This window comes from Symsagittifera roscoffensis, chromosome 1 (genome assembly GCF_963678635.1).
Source record: "Symsagittifera roscoffensis chromosome 1, txSymRosc1.1, whole genome shotgun sequence".
Classification (NCBI taxonomy): domain Eukaryota; kingdom Metazoa; phylum Xenacoelomorpha; order Acoela; family Convolutidae; genus Symsagittifera; species Symsagittifera roscoffensis.
In genome coordinates, this window is record NC_087062.1 from 50791975 (window position 1) to 50816509 (window position 24535).

Genomic DNA, 24535 nt, shown 5'->3' on the forward strand with positions numbered 1-24535 from the left:
TCTTTTCGGATGGACAGCAACAGACAGGCCACTGGACATCCCCAAGGACAATTCAGACCCGACTACATCGACGGGGACGTCGATAAATATTTTTGTCCGGGGAGTGGGGGTAGGACTTACCCACACCGAAAATTTGATGATAAAGAAGCTCAAGGAAGTGAGGGAAACAAGCGGATTGGAACTGGAGGAAGAAGAACCAGAGCCTACCATAGGAAGGAATTTCAAAACGAAATTCGAAATACCCAATGAATACTCAGAGAACATCATGATAACAGATAGCGACTTCATCCTGTCAAACAGGACCAGCGCGATCTGCATCACGGCGGACATGAGTTTCAAATCAAGATTGGAGGCTGACTTCAAAAGAGAGTACCAGAACGTAGAGTTTCTGTTCAGACAGAGGCCAGGACTGGGAGGCATAGCAGCGCTTCCACCGTCAGTGGCACAAGTCCCGGGCAAATACCTCTGCTTCCTAGTAACGAGAGTCAACGACAGAAACACAATTGATCCCGAACACGTGATATTGGCACTGACAAGACTACGTGACTTCATGATTGAAAGAGGAATAGTGGAGGTCTCGATGCCGGTGTACGACCCAAACAGGGGCAAACTGAGCTCGAGGGAATTGTACGCTATCCTACATGTGGTCTTTGCAGAAACAGAGATAATGGTGCATCTTCACAAGAAGTACTACTTGAGCATCGCCTGAGTCGGGTACATGGAAGTACCAGGTCGGGTGTGAGGGAGGAGTCTTGAGTCAGGTACTGGGGTGCGGCGCAGGTAAAGGGATCTTAAGATGTGATTGGCATGACAATTGAATTTTAAAAGAAAGAATTGATGGTGCTAAAACATAAAATGAATCTGCATGTTCTTAAGGGAGATCCAATCAAATTGTTTTAAGTGATATGTGAATGATAAGATTTTAATCATATGGGTAGAAGGGGGGTCTCTAGGTTAGGAACGTGACATACTAAGTTTTAATGAGCTTTATGTTTTCAGATCAAGTTTGAAAACAAAGTTGAATATCCAACTACACTCAAGCGAGAAACAGAAAAAGAGAATCTTGATTGAACACGCGACAATCCGGATCTACAGCAAGTGCTTGCAAGAGAATATTTCTAGAGATTTCTTGAATTGGGTAATACTTGAGTTGGTAAGGTAATTCTTGAGTTGGTAAGGTAATTCTTGAGCTGGTTGACATCTATCTACACACATCCCGAAGTTATAAAGAATGGCAGACCGATTCTGGAACTCTATGCCCACGGCTCTGCAGAGGCCCACTCTTGACGAGCTGTACAGACGCTTGAGGGACCTGGACCACACCCAGATCGACGAGAGAATGGCGGTGATGCTGAATGCGATCCTCCAGTTGGAGGACCAGGGCGAGTGCAGGGAGTCTGCGACGGAGGCTGTCTTGATAGTCGGCTACACCACTGAGGGCATATCAAATCGAGCACAGACCAGATGGTTGTCTTGGAATGCGGATGGAGGAGTAAGGGGCTTTGACTTGGCAAGAAATCCTGGCCTGAGTAACAACACCGAACACGGCGCAGGAGAGTTCCCGCTACCGACGAGGCCAACAGCGAGATCCACGGGCCAGAGCTCGAGTAAGGTGCCGTCGATGTCGCGAGCGCAACAGACGACCGAGGCATATCCGGAGCTGGGAGTCCTAAGGAAAGAGCTTGAGAAGGCGCTGAAGGAAAGGAATAAAGCGAACCTCGATCGGGATCAGGCGAAGTTGGATAGGGAGAGGCTTCAGCTGGAGAGAGACCAGGCAGTCGACGAGCGGGATCAGACGTTGAAATTACTTGAGATGCTAAGGGCGGAACATCAGCAGGAGCTAAAGGTGCGGGAGAACGCCGCGAATCGCGATCAACTAAAGTCGGAGTTGGAAAGGATAGAACAACGACAACGCGAGCTGGACGCACAAAAGGGAGCCAGGTCAAACGAACGAGTGGTGACAAGCTCAAGGCCAGAGTCGCGCATGGAGGTGGATGAAGCTCCCAGGGCTAGAGGACGGTTCAACCTTGACCGCGAGGCCAGGGAACACATGAGTGAAGGGTTGGAGGTCTGGATACCGAATGACGCGACGCCCTCCTTGCGCAATCTAGAGACCCAACCTGTACGTCCTCTGATGGATGTGGTGTTACCAGGATATACACCAACCTCGACCTCGAGCGGTAGTCAGGTGAGTGGCGCCTCATCGCGCCTGAAGGAGCTGGGCGAGAAATTGCAGCAGCAGAGTCGTGAAAGATCGACAAGGCCAGAGCTTCCCCCAACTTGGAGGGAACAGCCGGTCAGAAACGTCGTGATCGCGAGCTACAAGAAGAACACAGAGGGGAACTACCACAAGCATAGTCGGCTGGACTGGAATGCGGAACAGCAAGCCAGGAGGGACTGCTTCCACGACGCAGCCTGGGTGCAGTATCTAGCGCCACCTCGTGTGCCAGAGGGTGCGGTTCACCTGATTATAGGGGACAGCCTGGTGCGGGTGTTGACCCAGATCCGGTCACATTGGCAGACGGGAGTCTTGAGTTTCGCTGGAGCTGCTACGCCACAGATGTTGGCAACTCTGGACATGCTAGGAATGACCAAAGTTTACACAGTCACCTTGATGGTTGGGACCAACGACGTGTCGAGAGGAGAAGCAAGGAAAGTGACGAGGCTGTGCGACAAGATGAGTTGCCTTCTTGAGGAGCTGAGGATCCAAATGGATCCCATCCTGCTGACGATATGCACGGTCCCCTATAACATGATGTTTGATCAACACTCCCTAGAGATGAACCAGAGGGTGCGGAGCCTGAACAAGGCGATCCGAGAAATACACCGATCTCAGAAATACAAGGCGATCTCAGGCTGTTGGACGTTGCAGAACGCATGGAGAACAAGGGATTCCCTGAAGACACCTCGAAAGATGGAATCCATTTCGATAGGCCAAGGGGAGCTGAGTGGCTGAACGACGTCTTCCAGGAACACATAAACACGCTAGAAGCGGACCTGCTGGAGACAGCCCAATTCACTTTAGGGCCACCTCCCAACCCACCATTCCTTGCCTCGAGGGCCTTGGCTGGTCGATTGGGAGCGAGAGTTGATACTAGAGATAGCTCGAGGAGCAATCAGACCCGATTGCAGAGTGCCACACCAATGGAGTCGGAGGAGGTAGAGTCATCAACACCTCCGACCTCGGCGATGTCCTCCGTGGTGGTGGCAGATGGCAGGAGAGAAAAGAAGTCTAGGGAGACTACCCGCTTGAGATATCCTGAGAAGGTGAAGGAACTGGATCTAGAGACTTTGGAATGCAGACGAGAGTTGGCGGAAACCCTGGGGATCGAACGAGTGTCGCATGAGGACTTGAATAGACATCATTGCGTAGACTGGTTGAAAGCACACGAGGCGCATTTCTCGAGAACGAAGTTAATGGAGACTACAGACCTGACTGGAATTCCCACAAAAACGATCATGGGACCCATTAACTACAGGCCTCTCAAGCTGCTGGGGAGTCCGGGACTTATAGCAGAACCTCCCAAGCACCGAACCAGCATCGCCAGAATCAGGTTGGCAACCCCGGCACAGTTGAAGGTGGTAGACAAGCTACTCAATCCGGGAGGAATGGAATTGCCTGATGCCGCTTACGAAGGTCCGAAGTTGGCAGAAGATCCCAGGTACGGGAAGCCCTGTGGTGGCACCCAACTGGCCAAAACTCTGGCAGTTTACGATAGAGCAGATCCAGCTGCTGCAAGAGTAGTCATTGTGGCGGGATCGGACTTCGAAGGAACGTCTCCCAAGTTGTTCTGGCCGGAGACTCTGGTATACTCCTTGCCAGGAGCCGAATTGAACCAGATGTTGACCCTAGTGGTGGCAATAAAGTCGGAGATGCCCTGTGAACCGGAGCTGCTATTGTTTGCAGGAATGAATGACCACCTGCATGCGATGGGACTTCTTGAGCAACTGAAAGGCAAGGAGGTTCCAACATCAAGGAAGATCTGGGAGGCCATTCAGGCGTTATTTGCGGCGATGAATGAGGTACAAGAGAATGTAGCCTCGAGATTTGGGTCCAAGACAAAGGTGGTGTTTACCACATCCCCAGGATACGCCAGCATGCCACCCGCCCTACAATTCGTGTATGCGGTCTTAATCTTGATAGCGGAAGGGAGTGAATGGCGGATTCTGATGGCAGCCCCCAATCGAGAGCTGGAGCCAGTAAACTTGAGACTTTACAGATCAGAATTACCAGCGGCATGGGCTGACATATCTCATGCGCTGAGGGGCTTTTACGGACTAGCCGATGTCTTGATTGTATTGGATGAGGTACTCTTGCTAGAGATATCGAACTTTGCTAGACAACTCAAGTTCAGCCCAGTCATCGGGGACGACCACCCGGCGATAAACCAGTTGACGGCCAGCCTGTGGTTCCGGAGTATGGATGTGAAAGTCGCAAATTCCACCAGCAGGACTAGAGGTCCCAGCAACGAGAGAAGAAATGTGGTCGAGACGGAGAAACAGTTAGAATCGATGAAATATCGCTTGACCCAAGAGAATGGCTGGTGGCCATTCCTGACACCAAGGCTGGAGAACGCCACGAATAAAACGAGGGAGGAAGCACCACTCCTCGTGAAACAAATCTGGAGTTTTCTAGAGAAGCAACTGGAGCTAGCTGAAAGGAGAGACATGACGGTGGTTAGATTTGTCTCGGCCGCCAATGAAGTGACGATTGGAGGATTTTGGAGAGAGCACGCCAACGGCGAATTGAAGACTAGGAGAGATTACGAGATTCTCAAGTTCTTGAGTCCTTGCTGGGAGAGAGAATTCTTGGCAGGAGTGTTCGGCACCACGGCGACTATCTTCGGAGCCTTCGTGCAGGAGATACTGGGCATGCCCATCAGCCTGCTCTTGGCCCTGTATTTGGTCTACCCCAGATACTTGTTCAATATGGGTCCAGCATACATGTTTAGTCGGGGAGTGGAGACACTTCGAGTTGATGGGTACCTGGCACTAGTGCTCTTGACCCATGGGGAATTGGTGTCGTTTCATCGGTTAATGGAATATGGAGAACCTCTGTCTATGGGGAGAGTCCACACGAGCATTGAAACCAGCTCCTACAAGTGCGCCGCAGGGTTGAAGACACTACTGGTGCAATACCTCATGATGCAGAATCGATACATGACGGGTGAAGATGAGAACCCAACCTCGAGAGAAGAATGGGAGAAGGCGAACAGAGGGATGCCTCTGTTGACGGACCTGTGTCTGGCAATGAGGTCGGACCCAATGGGGATAATCCGAGGTCTGGAGGAGGTGGTGACCTGCATCTATGGTCCAGCAGTGACGTACGCGTTTCCAGATCCCCTGGTGATAACGTATCGTCACTCGGTGACGCACTTGAGTCTCATCAGCGTACTGGATGGTGCAGCGCTGAATTGGTGTCAGCAGGAAGTGCTCAGGGCGCGTATGAGCAACACGGTACTCTTCGGAAAAGTGAAAGATGCTGAGATGATGGTGTGCAATTTCAGGGGACAAATGCAATGCAGAATGGGAGGCAAGCGAGAGGGCCCTATTGAAATGTATCCCAAATTCTGGAACTTGAACCCATTGACGGCGGACGGACGAGAAATCTTGAGAATTCCTGCCTGGAAGGAGTGCTTCGCACTGGTGAAGAGGGAGCTAGAGACCATAATGGAGAAAGAAATCCTCCCGGCAACCATGCCTGAATTCCCAATAGTCAGGAGGATGACCTTAGGAATGAATAGTCCCTTGGTAGTTCCCTCCATAATGGCGAGGATGAGGGCGGAGGAAATGCAGAAGGATTTCACTGATGGCTGGGACCCCCTGTTCATTGGCTACACGGCGGCGGTCTACTTCCATACCAGCGAGATGAAGGTAAATTCGTGGACGACGCAAGCGAAAAAGAGTAGAGGTTCGCAGCCCCCTGGATATGAGGTGCGGAAAGTCTTGAGGACTCTTGAGAAGGAAGGACTTGAGAATATGCTACCCATATGGGATGATGGCAGGATGATCGTGATGGAGGGACACGTCGCACTGGTGGACGACATGAAATTTGCCACGAGAAAATATAAGGCGCCCTATGGCTTGGAACAGGTGGAAATAAGACAGGAAGGAACAGAACTAGATGCAGCAGGTCAACTGCACGTAGCACTGACGGAATACAAAAAGCTGGATCCCGCGACACCATCACCACTGTCCGTGGACACACCTGGAGACAAGAGGAGCGGACCCGTCGAGGACCGATTTAAGAAAATTCTCGAGAGAAGGAGACATGAGTCAGAAGAAGAGAGTATGGATGAAACTCTCAGTGAAGCTGGTGAAGACATGGAAGTGGGGAATACGCCTGAACCAGGGCCATCAGGGGAGGAGCTCACCACTCAAGAGCTGTTGAAAGATTTGAGCGAGGAGAATTGGGCAGATACTGCCACACCACCCCTGATTCCGTCTCCGCGGAAGAACCTAGAGTTGCCATTGGCAGGTGAGACCTTCAATATGGGGATGTTACTCTTGAGCTCGGAGGAAAGGGAGAAGAACACGTTCGAAGGGAATAGGGACATATTCTTGGGATCTCTCGAGGATGACGCTTGGCAGGAGTTCCTGGAGGAATTCAATCGAGAAGTGGGCAGCGAGACGACGCTGGACAAGTTCAAGAAGGAACTGTGGGACGCAGTAGTGAGATTCGGGGAACCGCTCCTGATAGGAACGGGCCTGGATGAGAAAGCAAGAAAAGAGCTGCTGAACAAGCTAGTGGAGCTGAGGAACGCACGATCGAAGACTAGAAAAGAGAAATGTGAGGACAGCTCTACTCTGAAACAAAAAACTGTGGATAAAATGGTTGATGATATAAAAAGGGATAAGGTTGGGACTAGTAATATGATTAAAAGTACTAATATCCTTAAGGCTCGAGCAGGGGGGAGGCAAGAGTTGGAAGGAGTGGATGGAGAGGTAGAATCAATGATGATAGCCACAACACCCTCGAGCAGAGATGTGAAGACTCGCAAGAGGAAGAGAGAAGTGGAAGGATGGGGTAGTCCTTCAGTGGATGCTGTTTCGGAAGGAAACTTGAGAGAGACGGCGCCCATCGTTTTGGCCCGATGCAAGACGGCGGCATACAAGAACAGCTCGGAGCTCAGGAAACCACTTGAAGTAGAAAAGGAAATAGAGGTTTCCACCAGTTCTACGTCAGAAGAAGACTTCAAGCCTCAGAAGGTAAACGTGAAGAGAGGTTCAACGAACGGACAGGTAGGGGAAGTGGAGATCGGCAAAGAATGGATCTCGAAGGCACATCAGGACATGGGCAAACAAGTGACGAGTGATCCATTGGAGAGGAACAAGACGAGGAACACTTCCCGGACGTGGTGGGTGGCCCTCGAAACATTGAAGGAAATGGAGGACTGCTTGAAGAAGTTGGATAGTGGAATAGCTCGCAGGCGACGCAATTGGGCCACTCAGCAGAAAGCCGAGGTTAATAAGATAGAGATGGCAAGTCATCTGAAGAGGTCCTGGCAGAGTTTGTTGAAGGATCATTTTGAAGAGGCGATGAGAACATCCTCATCAGCACCGCCACTAATGGCGAATCCCTTCGTTAGAACTGCGGGACAATTAATGTTCACCTGGAGTCTGGTGGGAATAGAGTTGGAGACATTGACCTCGTATGACAGGCTGAAGTTGGGAAGCAAGAAGCTAGAGGTGTATCAGGCACTGATGCAACACGTGGCCAGGGACAATTCAGGCTTGAGCCTGGCTAGGAGAAAAGATGCCACATGTTTCTTGAGATGGACAATGTCAATGATGTCTGATAGCACCATCCTGGCATGCCACCAGAGAGCAAGTGGAAGTAAAACCATGGAGAGAAGGGTCTCAACGATCATCTTGAACGTATATCAAAGTACAGGAATAGAGAAAGAAGATGGTTCCAGACTATCCTTAGAGAGCCATCGAAAGCTGGACGAGGTACGGAGGTTCTCTAACAAGAAGTTCGAGGAAGAACATGATGTTCACCGTAACCTGGCCTCGTCAGAACAGTACTCGAGACTCAGTGAGAAGGGGGAATACCAATACGTGTCTGGAGTGCTGGGAATAGCCTACAATCCCTTCTTAGACTCGGAAGCTGGAGGAGCCCACAGAAACCATGAGGTAGCGGAGCTGCTGAAGTTTTGGACAGAAAGAATAATGGAGATAGACGCGGTGGAGAAAGAGGGGCCGAGCCTGGGCCTGATTCTTGAGAAAACACCAGAGGTGATAAGCATGCCGCGCTCAAACAAGAGAGTTGAAGTGAACATGGGCGGTGGAAATGGCTTGTTAACCACGAACTTGGGAGTGATATGGAAGCTACTAAGACCCTCCTGGTGTCCACATCCCCATGCGAGTCTAATCGAGGAAACCACCGAGCGAGTGAGGTTAGCACCAACGGAAGATGAAGATCTGGCGAAGTTGAGTGTGCTACATAAGCTAATCACACCCCAGATGCAAGAGCCAAGCGAAAGGACGAGCGACCCCGGGTCAGCAAAGAAATTGGAGCCGGGTAGCTGTCTGGATTCGACGTGTGGGAACGGAGAGCACATCTGCGATGGACGGTCATGCGTCAGAATACTGTCGTTTCAAAAAGAAGACCTGGTCACTTGGTTCGAAGACATCACAGAAAGGGAGAAAAGTGAAGTGCAAACAATAGCGGAATGTTACGCGAGAACCACGGTGAATATAGCGACAGCTCTCGGATTCTTCTCGAGAATGTGTGGTCTGCAGGCACTGGAGAGACTGGAGTCTGAACATCATTTAGTGACGGCGTTGAGCGTAGAATCATGGCCCGGGGTGTTGCAGGTGACTCAAAAACACATCCGGAGCTGGAAAGTTGGTCTTGAGGCGGAAATGGGATTTCCCCTGAGCGAAGCTTATGGCTTGCCATTGAACGCGAAATCGCTGATAGGGTCAATGATGGCCAACTTGTGCGAAAGTCACTACCCGCTACACATGGCGATGGTGGAAGTGTCCAGCCAGAGAATACTGGTGGACAAGGCCTTCTCAGTGCCCAAGTGCGTGAGGTTGGCTCGGATGTCGCATCACTCGCACAAGTTGTTGAGAAAAATCAAAGGGACAGTACCAAAAGAATTGAGAGATGACTTAAGCGAAATCTGGGGAGAAGATCTTCTGAAGTTGGAAAGAGAAAACACAAGCGATCACGAGAGACAAAACGTGATCGGGAAACCTGTGGGAAGTACTCTGATGTCTGATAGCACCATCCTGGCATGCCACCAGAGAGCAAGTGGAAGTAAAACCATGGAGAGAAGGGTCTCAACGATCATCTTGAACGTATATCAAAGTACAGGAATAGAGAAAGAAGATGGTTCCAGACTATCCTTAGAGAGCCATCGAAAGCTGGACGAGGTACGGAGGTTCTCTAACAAGAAGTTCGAGGAAGAACATGATGTTCACCGTAACCTGGCCTCGTCAGAACAGTACTCGAGACTCAGTGAGAAGGGGGAATACCAATACGTGTCTGGAGTGCTGGGAATAGCCTACAATCCCTTCTTAGACTCGGAAGCTGGAGGAGCCCACAGAAACCATGAGGTAGCGGAGCTGCTGAAGTTTTGGACAGAAAGAATAATGGAGATAGACGCGGTGGAGAAAGAGGGGCCGAGCCTGGGCCTGATTCTTGAGAAAACACCAGAGGTGATAAGCATGCCGCGCTCAAACAAGAGAGTTGAAGTGAACATGGGCGGTGGAAATGGCTTGTTAACCACGAACTTGGGAGTGATATGGAAGCTACTAAGACCCTCCTGGTGTCCACATCCCCATGCGAGTCTAATCGAGGAAACCACCGAGCGAGTGAGGTTAGCACCAACGGAAGATGAAGATCTGGCGAAGTTGAGTGTGCTACATAAGCTAATCACACCCCAGATGCAAGAGCCAAGCGAAAGGACGAGCGACCCCGGGTCAGCAAAGAAATTGGAGCCGGGTAGCTGTCTGGATTCGACGTGTGGGAACGGAGAGCACATCTGCGATGGACGGTCATGCGTCAGAATACTGTCGTTTCAAAAAGAAGACCTGGTCACTTGGTTCGAAGACATCACAGAAAGGGAGAAAAGTGAAGTGCAAACAATAGCGGAATGTTACGCGAGAACCACGGTGAATATAGCGACAGCTCTCGGATTCTTCTCGAGAATGTGTGGTCTGCAGGCACTGGAGAGACTGGAGTCTGAACATCATTTAGTGACGGCGTTGAGCGTAGAATCATGGCCCGGGGTGTTGCAGGTGACTCAAAAACACATCCGGAGCTGGAAAGTTGGTCTTGAGGCGGAAATGGGATTTCCCCTGAGCGAAGCTTATGGCTTGCCATTGAACGCGAAATCGCTGATAGGGTCAATGATGGCCAACTTGTGCGGAAGTCACTACCCGCTACACATGGCGATGGTGGAAGTGTCCAGCCAGAGAATACTGGTGGACAAGGCCTTCTCAGTGCCCAAGTGCGTGAGGTTGGCTCGGATGTCGCATCACTCGCACAAGTTGTTGAGAAAAATCAAAGGGACAGTACCAAAAGAATTGAGAGATGACTTAAGCGAAATCTGGGGAGAAGATCTTCTGAAGTTGGAAAGAGAAAACACAAGCGATCACGAGAGACAAAACGTGATCGGGAAACCTGTGGGAAGTACTCCAAACCTGGAAGACAACGACACGATGCACGAGAAAATGATGGAGCTTGAGCCTCTCTTGGAAGCCTCAGGGGAGCGTAATCTCAGGAGCATTGAGATCTCTCATGGGGAATGCCCATGCCACTGTTTGGCACAAACGGTGTGGTATCCAGATCACAAGAACCTTTGCCTGGTGTGGGATGTGGAAGAGATTCGGTCGATCGGACTACCGGATCACCGGCAGAAGGTGACGCTCTTAGTAGTGAGTACGATGTTAGCTCTGAGATGGATAGAAGAGAATATAACGAAGTATCGGGAGGCGACGACGCCAACGGCTGAGTCAATATACGCGATAGACTACAGCAGGAGACTTGAGTTGTTTGAGACTGCGTGCAAAGTATTCGCCATACCGACGGAAGTCAGGCACGTATGGAGTCGCTTGAGGTACTTTCCATGGTTTCGGGCGACACTGACGTCTTGGCTGTACAGGGCAACGAAAGATCACATGAGAAAACATCAAAAGGAGTATCGACAGTTCCAGGCCGAGATTGGGCCGGAAGCTTTCAAGAGACCCCTGCTAACCCATCGTAATGCGATCACGACGGGATGGAAGAGAGTGGGTAAGATGTCTAGAGACAATACCAAAGCGAGGGAGTCGATACTAGAGGAAGACCTGGCGAAGAACGTGAGCTTGAGCCTGCACAACTCCTTTTGCTTGAACCGAGAAGCTAGGGTGAAGGCACTACCCAACCAAGCAAAGAGATTGCAGGAGCAGAGAGAATGGATGCGATCCTATGAACAGCTGAAGGCTTGGGAGGAGATTGTGATTAGTTCCGATGATGAAGAGGAACTGTTGAGACAGTTTGCCGCATCTAGCACTTCAGGATGCAGTACCTCCAAGGCGAAGAGCACGAGATGAATGGGCAAATCGGATGGATCTTGAGTCTTGAGAGGGAAGGGGGGCTTGAGTGTGAATCCGAGTGAAACTTGGATTCACGAAAAATAAATTTTAACAAAGTAAATATTGTTACTAATATACTATATCTATTATATAAATCAAAATGCTGCATGACAATTTCCTGATTGAATAGGACAAAAGAGATTTTTAAATGATTGGCTTGAAAAGCGAAAATTCAAAGGTGCAGGTAAATGCAGATTTTGATTGCTGTTTAGCAATAGTGTGAAAATTTTAAATGGTCGTGAATTTTGGGGTGTAGATAATCTTAAATCTGCTGCAAACTTCTGTAAATGACCACTGGCACTGTATCTTGAGCAACACTCGGTTTTTCTGGGACTCACTGGCAGAAGACAGCGCGCGATGAGGACATCGATCTCGAGTCCGGGGAGTATGTGCCAGTCGGTCATATTTGGAAGTTTGACCTTGTGAAGAGCAGAAAATACTTGATTTTGAAGTGAAATTTAATTTTTCAAGGTTTCGAATGGAACATGTCATGCACGATTTTCTCGCGATAACTGAAAATCAGAAAGAGAAATCAGAACAATTTTAGAACAATTGCGGGAAAGTTGTCAGATAAAAACGAGTGGGAAATTGCTATTCGCAATTTCCATCATAGTGAACAAGAGTAGAGCTGTCCTATCTGAAATAGAAGACAGAGTATTCCCGAGAGAGCAATTATTCGAACTGGACCAGAGTGAACCTTCGACGGAAAGGTGGACAGCTTGAGGGTCCCAATGGTCCACATAAAACTTCGTTCTTGAGTTCAAACTTACCCTTACCATTAAAACTGATAAACATTGAACTTATCTAGTTACTTTAGTTAATTCTAGAGTTGCTCACCCATTTAATTACTTCCTGTGCTTGAGCGCATCAACATGTGAGTCCTTAATTTAAATTTCTAGAGTGTGTTTTGTGATTGTTATGTTGAGGTAAGGCGAGTTTTAGGTTGATCCATCTGAAATGGATCAAAGTTCCACTGTCTAATAAAAAGTAACTTAACGGATTGTTCCAACCCGGTTTTTAACGGCGTTCATGTATTTTGGGTATCTAGAGACCTAAGTATGGGGACGTTTCTAATTCTAGAGTGGGGGGATATTTTAGTAGTAGCCTTTAAGCTGTAACGGGTCGTAGTCTCATGTCACAAGCGAACCGAACTGGCTCCGACCGTTCTTGAGGTGGAAAAACACAAGAGATAGTGTCCCTGACCCTTGAGCCAGTGGTTATAGGGCCTATTTTTCTTAAGCCTCATGTGTGACTGCAGTAGACGAATGTTACACAATTGAAAACCAGAAAAATGAAAAATGTTGAATGCCGTTTATGGATTTAAAATGATGGTTTACAACGATGATTTTTTATAATTTTGTTGCATGTTTTTGAGCTCAAAAATTTATTTTTAGCGACCTTTTTCCCTGTATAATACATTGGTTTTTCCCCAATATCTGATTTACATAGAAGGTTTCTAAATATTTTTTGTTGTTAAATTTTGAGCTCAAAATCTGATTTATACTGACCATTTTCTTCATTTATAACATATGTTTTGCCCGAAATCTTGCTTATATTGATTTATTTTTATGATTTTATTGCATAATTTTGTGACCGAATCTTGTTTATATCGGTGATTTTCTTGATTTTGTGTCGTTCAGTTTGAATTCAACTTTTAATTTGAGTCTTCATACAGCATGCTACTAAAAGTTTTAAAAAAATTTTTTGAGCATTAAAATCAACTTTTTAGACAATATCATCGATTTTTTTGGGTCCTTAGAAAATGCAATTAAATCGATTATAATCGGTTTTATACAGATCCTATACAGATTCTGTACAGCTTTTATACCGCAAAAAAATCCATTTTCTATACTATAAAATAGATTTTTTCTGAACTGTATAAAATCCCTATATTATCCATTTTAGTGTCTAATTGGGTTACATACAATCGATTTTTAACTGGTAGAAAATCTGTATAAAAATCAATTATAATCGATTGCAATTTTATTTTTACCAATGCGGGCTGGTTTATCGCAAGGGTAATGAACTGTAACCAAATTTGCCAGTTCTATTTTTGACTATTCTGCGAACGAAATTAATTACGGGAAAAAATCGCCGATTGCAACACGTTTGCTTATCACAAATGTAACAAGCATAATTTATTCAGCTCCCGAGTCGAGATTTTTCATCTAATTTGAAGCAAGATTTGAGCGGTTTTAGCGGTTTTTTTAGACAATTACGCTCAAAATCTTGCTTCAAAATGAGCGGTTTGAGCGGTTTTTGAACGGTTTATCTAAAAAAACCGCTCAAAAACCGCGCAAGATTTGAACGGTTTTGAGCGGTTTATCTAAAAAACCGCTCAAAAACGGCGCAAGATTTAATAATAAAAAGTCGACCACAGAGGGATTCGAACAGACGCCTTATCCGTTAGTCTTTGCGGAATTGCTGGAAGCTTAACATTCGCTGTATTTGTTCTACGGAATATTACTAAAGTTCATGTCCCTTACTAGAGTTAGATGTCCCCTAACTAGAGAGAGAGAGAGAGGGGGCACGTCGTGGTTGGGGGTTTCGTGGGGGGATGGTTAAACGTGAGGGGTTACGTCGTGGGTTGGGGGTACGTTGGGAGGTACATTGGGGGGGGGGGGTGTACGTTGGTGCGGGGGCTTGTTGGATGTTGGATACGTTGAGGGGGTACGTTGGGGGGAGGGAATACGTTGGCGGGGGGAGGGGGGTAAGTTGGGCGGGGCAGGGGGTGTTCAGTTTTGCAGAGAAGAGAAACGTTGATTCTTGGACCTCGACCCGGGAAGACCGCTCAAAAACCGCTCAAAAACCGCTCAAATCTTGCTTGAAAAAAAAAACCGTTCAAAAATCACCACAAGAAATGAGCGGTTTATGAGCAATTTTTGAGCGGTTTTTTAAGCAAGATTTGAGCGGTTTTAGTGGTTTTTCCAAAAAAGCCGCCCAAACCGCTCAAACCGCTCAAATCTTGCTGGAAAACCGCTCAAACCGCTCAAATCTTGAACGGTTTTTGAGCGGGATCTCGACCCGGGCTCTGTGAACGAGGTTACACACAGAATAAAAAGTCTAGTATGCGAATGCAACACAAAATACAACACCATTTTATAAAATCAGTAGTGAAAGGATTTTTCAAACCATTATCTTCCATCATCACGCAAACACGGTCGTCTGGCCCACATAAGTGTCCATAAACACAACCATGACCGCAAAATGATGTACCAGAACGTTTAGAATTTTCTCTTAGGAAGAAACACATGATAGTGCCTACCCATTACACCAAATACGCTGAATGGATGATTGAATTTGAACTAACTATGAAGCAAATTGAAACACGAGTAAAACTTCCCGTGCCAATTACGGAAAAACGAAATCTAGTACCCACATGGAACACCCCTACTAGTCACTAGACAGCTGGAAAGGAGCTGCAGAATTCTAGAAAACTGATGAAACAACATGAAAAGTCAGTAAGTTCTGGAAAAAATCTAGTGAGCGTCCCCTTGGAGGGGTGACAGTGTCATCCCACTCCCCACGTTTGAGCTTGCATTGAGTAGGACCGGGGCAATTTAAAAAGCGATCAAAAATAATGAAGTTTTTTTGAATGATTGTCTTCCAACATCATGCGAACACGGTCGCGTGGCTCACATAAGTGTCGATATACACAATCATGACAGCACAACAATGTAAAAGAACATTCAAACTTCGTTTGTATAAAAAGGACAATCGGTTTTCAAACGATTTTCTTCCATCTTCAGCAAACACGGTCGTGTGGCTCACATAAGTGACCATAAACACAACCATGACGACAAAATGAAGTACAATAACGTTCAGAAGTTTCTCTCAAAAAGAAACACATGTTATTGCCCGTACCGAACTTTTTGGCTATAATCATGTCTGATCATTGTAAAATCATGCAAAATTCATGTCTTTAACAGATGTGCAGCATGTCTATATTCGGCATGCACATACCTGCATCAGACATGCATCAGGTGTGCTAACTGAAGATATGCTCACACCTGCAGCATGCATGATCATGCCTGAACTGAACATGCTCACACCTGCAGGATACATGATCATACCTGAACTAAACATGCTCACATCTGCAGGATACATGATCATGCCTGAACCGAATATGCTCACACCTGCAGGATACATGATCATGTCTGAACTGAATACGCTCACACCTGCAGGATACATTATCATACCTGAACTAAACATGCTCACATCTGCAGAATACATGACCATGCCTGAACCAAATATGCTCAAATCGGTATCTTCAGTATTATAAGATAATTAAAGAAATGGTTAAATTTTAACAACATCGTAAACTCAGCTTGATAATGTGACACTTTACTTCAAATTTTTAGTTTTTTTTCAGATTTTTTCTGACATCGGTGAAGTTTTTTGTTGAAAATTAACTGTAGTGGGTAGATGCATCTTTCTTTAATTGCAAGAAGGGAGTCGTTGGTAGCCTGGCGTGTGGATATTTTTCTCTGTTTCCTGTCAACAAAAAACGAATTGTTAGTCAAATTTTTTAACTAAATAAAACAAAATTAATTTTCATTCAAAAGTATTTGCGCTCGGGCTATGTTTTTTTCTCCAGAAAAATGTTGACTTTTTAACTAGCCATTTTTCCAAAAAAAAATATATCAACCAAAGGGTTTTGTTGTCATGAGCTCAAACTTAAAAACATTTTTAACATGTGATAATTTTGAACATGTATAATTCAAGCAAATGAAGCATTTAAAAAAAAAGTGCAGAGAAAAAATCAATTATTTTTCAACTTTTTAGCAGTCCTTTGTTTAGAGCTATCATGTGAACTTTAAAGTGGTTGAAATGAAATTAAACGTTGAGATTATACAAAATTTTTTTGAAAAATAACTTTTAGGAAAAAAACAGTTTCAAAAACTAATATTTTCTCAAACACCACTGCTACATCATTCTACTGCTAGTTTGAGAAGAAATGGTTTTGATTTAAATTTTGAAATTTTCAAAATTTCATATGCCTAGAAGAAGCAAACAATTATGCTTGAAGCAAACAATTATGTTTTTGTCACACTTTCGTCTGAACAGGCACCAGGCGCGATCTAGGATTTGTCGAGGAGGGGGGAGAGAAGGCTTTCAAAAAAAATTCCCGAATCACTAAAAAGTCCCGATTTTGAAAAAAAAACTTTCTGTACCGCAGGCAAGTTTGCAAAAAATTAGGCCAAAAGTTTTTTTATGCTTTTTTTGAAAAAATTTGGCCACTAAATTGCGTTTTTTTGGCACGCGCTCTTTCTAAATGTTCAGTAAGGCTTGGCCCCGAAAGCGACTTTAAAAAAGGTTAAGGTCAGTCAGCCAAAAATGTATATCTCAAAATAGTACAAAGGGGGGGGGGGGACATTTGGGTCAGCGGAGATTTAATCCGTCTTAGAAATCGTTCCAATTTAGTTGAAAGAAGCTTATTTGCCGTAATTGATTTGTTGCAAGGAGCAAAATATATCCTTTTGTACTTTATATGCCGTGTGGGGGGATGATTTTCATTTAAAAAATTCAAATTTTAGAAAAAAAAGTTTTCATTTCAAAAGTTTTCATGCGTTAAAAAGTAGTCGCATATTTGTTGTTAATTTATTCAATGAGATTAAAAGTATCCACCAATCAAATCTTTTTAATTTATTCGCAATTATTGCGGCTACTGGTTTGCGAAAATTGAAGGACTATTGGCCAAAAAATTTTGTGACGAATTGCTTGAATTAGTTCAAACCGGGGATATTTAGTTTTTTCTACTATCCATCCCGTTGACCCCCTGAAACTAACCTGACGTCCTCTTTTTTGGGATGTAGATGCGACATAACTTCCTTCATTTGAAGATATTTGACTCGAGGAGGTAAATTTGGATAAGCTCATTTCGAACAAAATCTGAAAAAGTGAATTTTTAACAACAAAGACCATTTAGTCAAGATACGAAGAAATGTATAAATAAATATGAATTTGTCAAGTTTTCAGTCAGGCGTTATCATGTCTGCGGCAGGCACGAACATGTTTCATTCAGGTCTGATCGGGTAAGATCCAGGTACGACCATGTCTGTAGAAAAAAACGCATGCTCACTTGTGAACAGCCCTGCATAATGGGGGAACAGTCCTGAGAAAATTCTGTCCCCTGCTAAATGGATGATCAGCCGTGAAATGGCACAAAAAGTTCAGTACGGGTGCTTAGTTATAACACCAATTGCGCTGAATGGATGATTGAATTTGAATTGAAGCAAATCGAAACACGAGTATAACTTCCACGTGCCAATTACAGAAAAAAATGTATCTAGTATCCGAATGCAAAACCGATGCTGGTCGCCAAACAGCTGGAAAAGAGCGGCAGAACTCTAGAAACTGATGAAACATCATAAAAAGTCAGTGTGTTCTGGAGAAAATCTAGTGGGCCTCTCCTGCCAGCCCCCTGAACTGCGTTACTCCAGAACATACCGCGCAGCGCGCTCGTATGCACGTTATTAATATATCAGAATTACGGTACTCTTGAAGAAGACCTGGGACATGCATAAACTTGCGTTTCACACCCTGAAACGCACGTTTATACATGTCCCAGGTCTTTGCCCAATAGTAACGTTCAGGACACCACTCAGGACATACCACGTTCAGGACATATTATGAGAAAACTTACCTCGTTAAGATGTGCATGTGCATCGATGTACGATAGCTTAGGTATGTTGAAATTACTACCAGTTTCATCAATGCTAAAGGATGACTCTATTAGTCGGAAATTTTTTTTCGTTTTTGAAGACATTTCTGCAGACATCTCAAATTATCTAAAAAACACTCAACTTTAAGAAAACAATTAATTTCTCAAAAAACAAGAAAAGCACTAGCTGACATTCGTGAAAATGATTAAAATGAAATTATAATAAGGGTGTGTAACGACAGCAATATGAAACTTTAGACAAAATTGCCTTAAGGAAAAACAATTAATAAAATCAAGACCCGAATCACGGTTTTTCGAAAAAAGCCCAATTTTAATCACAAAATTAATATCACAAGAACTAGAGAGAACTAAGAAACAAACGATTCAGCAAAATGAAGCTAGAATATAGGTCTAACGATCGCGATTTACAACTCTAGAAAAAAGTATCTCAATGACAAGAATTTTTAAATCCTGATCGGAATCACAATTTTTCCAAAAATGCCCAGTTTTCATCAAAAAAACTAGAAAGAATTAACCAACAAAAGATATCGTAAAACAAAGCTACGATAATGGTCTAGCGACATCACTCAACTCTTAAAGAAAACACCTCAATTCCATGGAGTAAGTAAAATTATGACCCGAATCACGATTTTTCGAAAATTGCAAATTTTCATCAGAAATTTAATATCACAAAAACTAGAAAAATCTAACCCATAAACGACACGTTAAAAGAAGGTAATGAAATTGTTCTAAAGACAGCAATACAGAAACTCTAGAAAAAATTCTTTTTTAACATGAAACAAGTTAAATCATGGCCCGATTCACGATTTTTCAAAAAAAAGTCCTAATTTCGTTTAAAATTTTTTATCATCAAACCTCTGAAAATTGTAGCAAAAACCGACCCATCAAAATAAAACTTAAAGCTACGACCATGACAAATAGATACATTAAGCAGTTTTGATGAAGAACAAGGGTTCTGAGAACATCTCAGTAAAACATTAAGCCAAATTAGGACTTTTCGACGATTTTAAACTTCGTTAAAAAATTATTATCACCAGAGTTAGAGAAAATCAAGCTACATCTTAAAAACCAAGACAAAGCTTTCAACAGAGCAGACTTAATTGCACTATTTTCTCTAACTTTTGAAAGTTTTTAACCATTTTCAGCATGGTTTTATCAAACTTCTTCAAAAAAGTCAATTGGGCTGAGAATGACAAAAGCGGCTCTTTCCTAAGTGGAAAATGAAAACGCCAATTTCCTTTTTTCGCGTTCTTTTGATTTTTTTTGTAAGGCTACCTTCATAAAACTTTGAATTGGCAATTACAGAATTAAAATTCAACAAAATCTCATTTTAGGAAAAGAAAAGATGGAAAAAGAGATACAAAGTGTAAGCTTTTTAAAAATGAATCAAAAATTCAAGTAGTCTTTTGCAATACTCTGCGTTCAATCGCTTTAAAAGTTCATTATTGTAATTGCGATAATCTTGAGAAAGTAACATTTATGTGAGATGTTTTGTCACTGCCAAACTTAGAACAGTTGAGAAACCTTTAAAACAAAATGCTCAGCAGTTTTTTCTTTGAAATTGTTTTGTTTTCTTTTCTTATATAGTTAAGAACATTTATGAGTTTAAATATCGAAAAACAAAAAAGTGGCCTCGAAGTTCAGGCAGCAAGTGAAACCAGTTTTAACAGGGATAGAAAATTTTTGTAAATTCGTGGATCAAAAATGCGAGAAAAAAGTACATAGTGAAAATTTTTTGATAATGAATCAGAAATTCATCTAATTTTATGCATTCCTCTACTTTCCATCACTGCAATTGTTCAATTTTGTAACTGCAACAAACTCGAGATGCTAACACGTCTGTGAGTTGGTCTTTCGCTGCCAAGTTTGTAGCTTTCGAAATTAATTTCAAACAAAAATCTTACAATTTTTTGTTGTTGCAAACGACCTCTTGCCTTTTTTTATTCTTTCAGAACCATTTTTAGGCTTTTAAGAGTAACAAACTTTTTCGCCTTACACTTAAGGAGCAAAAAAGACAAGTTTCGGTGAAGATAAATATTTTTACAGTTGCGCAATTTGAAAAAAAAGGAACCAAGCAGAAACTTTTGAAAAATTGTTTCATTGAAGAACATTGTAATTGAAAACGCTTTTTAAAATGTTTTTGCAATTAAAACATTTGTCAAGATTTCATCAATGAACAAATTTTTTGACAGCACAACATTATTTAACATATTGTGCTTGAAAAACTGTAAATCAAATACGATGTTAAACCATCAGGTTAAAGATCTTGTTTGTTCCTATTAAAATCAAATGAGGTCATCTTGTAAATCGATTATTGCCATGTGACTGTTTCCGTTTTTTCAATTTAGTTTACGAGTCATGGTTGCTTTCATTGCTATTTTGATGTTGACAACTGTTTTTCGAAGTTTATGACTAGTTTTAATAAAAAATCTCAAAAACCAAACGAAACATGGTTTAATTCCGACAAAATCTGAAAATTAAAAAAATTTCAATTGTCATTGCAAAAATTGGTCAGTCATGCTTTTCCATTACATGGTTGCAAATAACGATTAGGCTGGCGACTTATTTGTTTTTTTTTTTCCATCTAGTTGTGTACAAACAAAAAAACGAAATTGATCTGTTGTCTTTTCTTATTTAATCGAAGATGTTTACTGAAGCCAAATAGATCATCAAATGTTCGTCAAATAAAGAAACTGATAAATTTTGAACAGCAGCTAAGGAATAAAAATCTCATATCATTGATTGCAAATCAAGACTTTTCGAAAATTTGAAATTTCGTTAAAAAAAAATTATTATCACGAGAGTTAGGGAAAAGTAAGCTACATCTAAAATACCAAGACAAAGCTTTGAACAGAGAAGACTTAATTCTTTTATTTTCTCTAACTTTTGAAAGTTTCAACCATTTTCAGCGTGGTTTTATCAAACTTTTTCAAAAAAGTCAATTGGGCTGAGAATGGCAAAAGCGGCTCTTTCCTAAGTGGAAAATGAAAACGCCAATTTCCTTTTTCGCGTTCTTTTGATTTTTTTCTGTAACTTTACCTTCATAAAACTTTGAATAGGCAATTACAGATTTCAAATTCAACAAAATCACATTTTAGAAAGAGAAAGGATGGAGAAAGAGATGCAAAGTGTAAGCTTTTTAAAAATGATTCAAAAATTCAAGTAGTCTTTTGCAATACTCTGCGTTCAATCGCTTCAAAAGTTCAGTCTTGTAATTGCGATAATCTTGAGAAAGTAAAATTTATGTGAGATGTTTTGTCACTGCCAAACTTGGAACAGTTGAGAAACCTTTCAAACAAAATGCTCGCCAGTTTTTTCTTTGATATTGTTTTGTTGTCTTTTCTTATATAGTTAAGAAGATTTATGAGTTCAAATATCGAAAAAAAGTTGTGGCCTCGAAGTTCAGGCAGCAAGTTAAACCAAGTGTTAACAGAGATAGAAATTTTTTCTAAGTTCGTTGATCAAAAATGCGAGAAAAATGTACATAGTGAAAGCTTTTTGAAATTGAATCAGAAATTCATCTAATTTTATGCATTCTTCTGCTTTCCATCACTGCAATTGTTCAGTTTTGTAAATGCAACAAACTCGAGATGGTAACACGTCTGTGAAATGGTCTTTCGCTGCCAAGTTTGTAGCTTTCAAAATTAATTTCAAACAAAAAATCTTCCAATTTATTGTTGTTGCAAACGACCTCTTGCCTTTTCTTATTATTTCAGAGCCATTTTTAGGCTTCTAAGAGTAAAAAACTTTTTCGCCTTACACTCAGGCAGCAAAAAAACAAGTTTCGGCGAAGATAAATATTTTTACAGTTGCGCAATTTGAAAAAAAAGGAACCAAGCAGAAACTTTTGAAAAATTGTTTCATTGAAGAACATTGTAATTGAAAATGCTTTTAAAAATGTTTTTGCAATAAAAAGATTTGTCGAGATTTTATCAATGAAGTAATTTTTTTGACAGCACAACCATATTCAACAAATTGTGCTTTATTAACTGTAAATCAAAACGATTTTAAACCATCTGGTTAAAAATCTTGTTTGTTCCTATTAAAATCAAACGAGGTCATCTTGTAATTCGATTATTGCCATGTGACTGTTTCCGTTTTTTCAATTTAGTTTACGAGTCATGGTTGCTTTCATGGCTATTTTGATGTTGACAGTTGTTTTTCGAAGTTTTTGACTAGTTTTAACATCAAACCTCAAAAACCAAACGAAACATGATTTAATTCCGACAAAGTCTGAAAATTTAAAAAACTTCAATTGTCTTTGCAAAATGTTGTCAGTCTTGCTTTTCCATTACGTGGTTGCAAATAACGGTTAGGCTTATTCGTTTATTTTTTTTCCTTCTAGTTGTGTATAATCAAAAAAATGAAATTGATCTGTTGTCCTTTCTCATTTAATCGAAAATGTTTTTTTTTACTGAAGCCAAATAAATCATCAAATGTTCGTCAAATAAAGAAACTGATAAATTTTGAACAGCAGCTGAGGAATAAAAATCTCATATCATTGATTGCAACACTTTGGAGAGAAAGTTTTTTCTAATTAACCAAAATTCGGTCTTTTTTATTTAAAATTGACCTAACTGGTGATCTGAGTTTAGAAATGGATATGTAAAACAATGCTCTTTTTTAGTTTTAAAAGTTACTTGTATACGTTAAATAAAACAGATCACAACACCTAATTTTTTCTTTACCAGGTGAATCCCTACAGGCGTTTTCAATCACAATATCAACAGTTAGTAAACGACGTTCTACCAAGCTTGATTTCAAGTCTCCTAAAAATTGTTCAGATTTTGATCCTCTTCCGTCTTTTTCACCATGAAAACAGCTTTTTTTGTCCTACACAATGCTTCAGAAGTATAACCCACCTAACCTAACCAAATTTAAAGAGTTTGCAGGATCGTTATCACCTTAAGAAAATTACAAAGCTTTTTGCGTGCTTCTTCAAAACATCGCAGCTTTAGCGATAAAGTCTTGCCAGATTAACAAAGATTCAACCTACCGAACCAAACATATCGACACTAGTAATTTTTTGCACGACTTTCTCTTTTTGCTAGCTGTGCGAAACGAGGAAAGACATACTAAACAGTGATTCGAGCACAACCAACTAAACCACCTAAAACACATAAGTGGTGCGAGTCCGAACTAGAATCATAGCCAACAAACAGCTGGAAAAGAGAGAATGAATGCAAGCAAAATTAACACGGCCTTAAAACTCTTCGAAGCTCCAAAAGTAATGATGAATATTTTTTGATAAAATTAACCAAAATTTTTAAGAAAAAAAAACGAATTAATTGGTGATTTTTTTTCCGCTGAAAATCTGAATTTGAAATTCTATTTTTGAAATTAAAAGTTGATCCCGTTTTTGTGTCCTTTTCGCCTTTGGTGCTTCATAGTGGAAATTGCCTATCCTTAACAAAGGAAATAAACTGAAAGTTGAAGGATATCATAAATAAAAAGATTTAAAAAAAAAACAATTTTCAACCTGATCAAAATGGAAAATTTCTTAAAAAAATCATCAGCACGGTATTCAACGACAAAACTGTTTATTAGCTAAAACAAAGCAAAAATCTCACAGGCGCAGTAAATTGCAGTTGACGGAAAAAAATTACCCAATATGAAAATGAAATAACAATTTTTTAGCGTAATCTGATTAACAAAAACCGGACCAGTACAACACAGTACAACAACCTAAACAACAACCGCTACCTGGTGAAACATTTTTCTTCGTGTCAACCCTAAATCAAATGATTGCTGAGTCTGCTATCATCAATCCTATCGTGAAACTAAACTTCAATCATGTATAATAAGATGGCACATGCGCAAATATCAGTCGAGAATTTCGAAGAATGGAAAAAAAAGATTTCTTGTAATCGAGCAATTTTTCCATGGATGCATTGGAGTAGCACTCATACCAGGACCACAACAAGTATACTTCTCGCACCTACAACTTCGATTCTACCACACTCTGCTAGCAGCCATCAGAGCAAACGTACCGAACAGTTTTGCAACCCTGGGGGATATGTTTTTGATAAAAAAAAGCTCCAATTTAATGAAAAAAAGCAACAGATCAGTTTCAAAAAAAAATAATAAACTCAATGATACGCTTTTTTTTAAATAGGACATCTGCTTGTATCTAAAAACCGCCATCTTTCATTTTCATTCAACCTGAAAACCTTACCTTGCATTTTTTTAATGTTTTTAATATCCATATAAAAAATCTTTAAAAGAAGTTTTTGAAAGGCTTTTTATATGGTCAATTCTTTT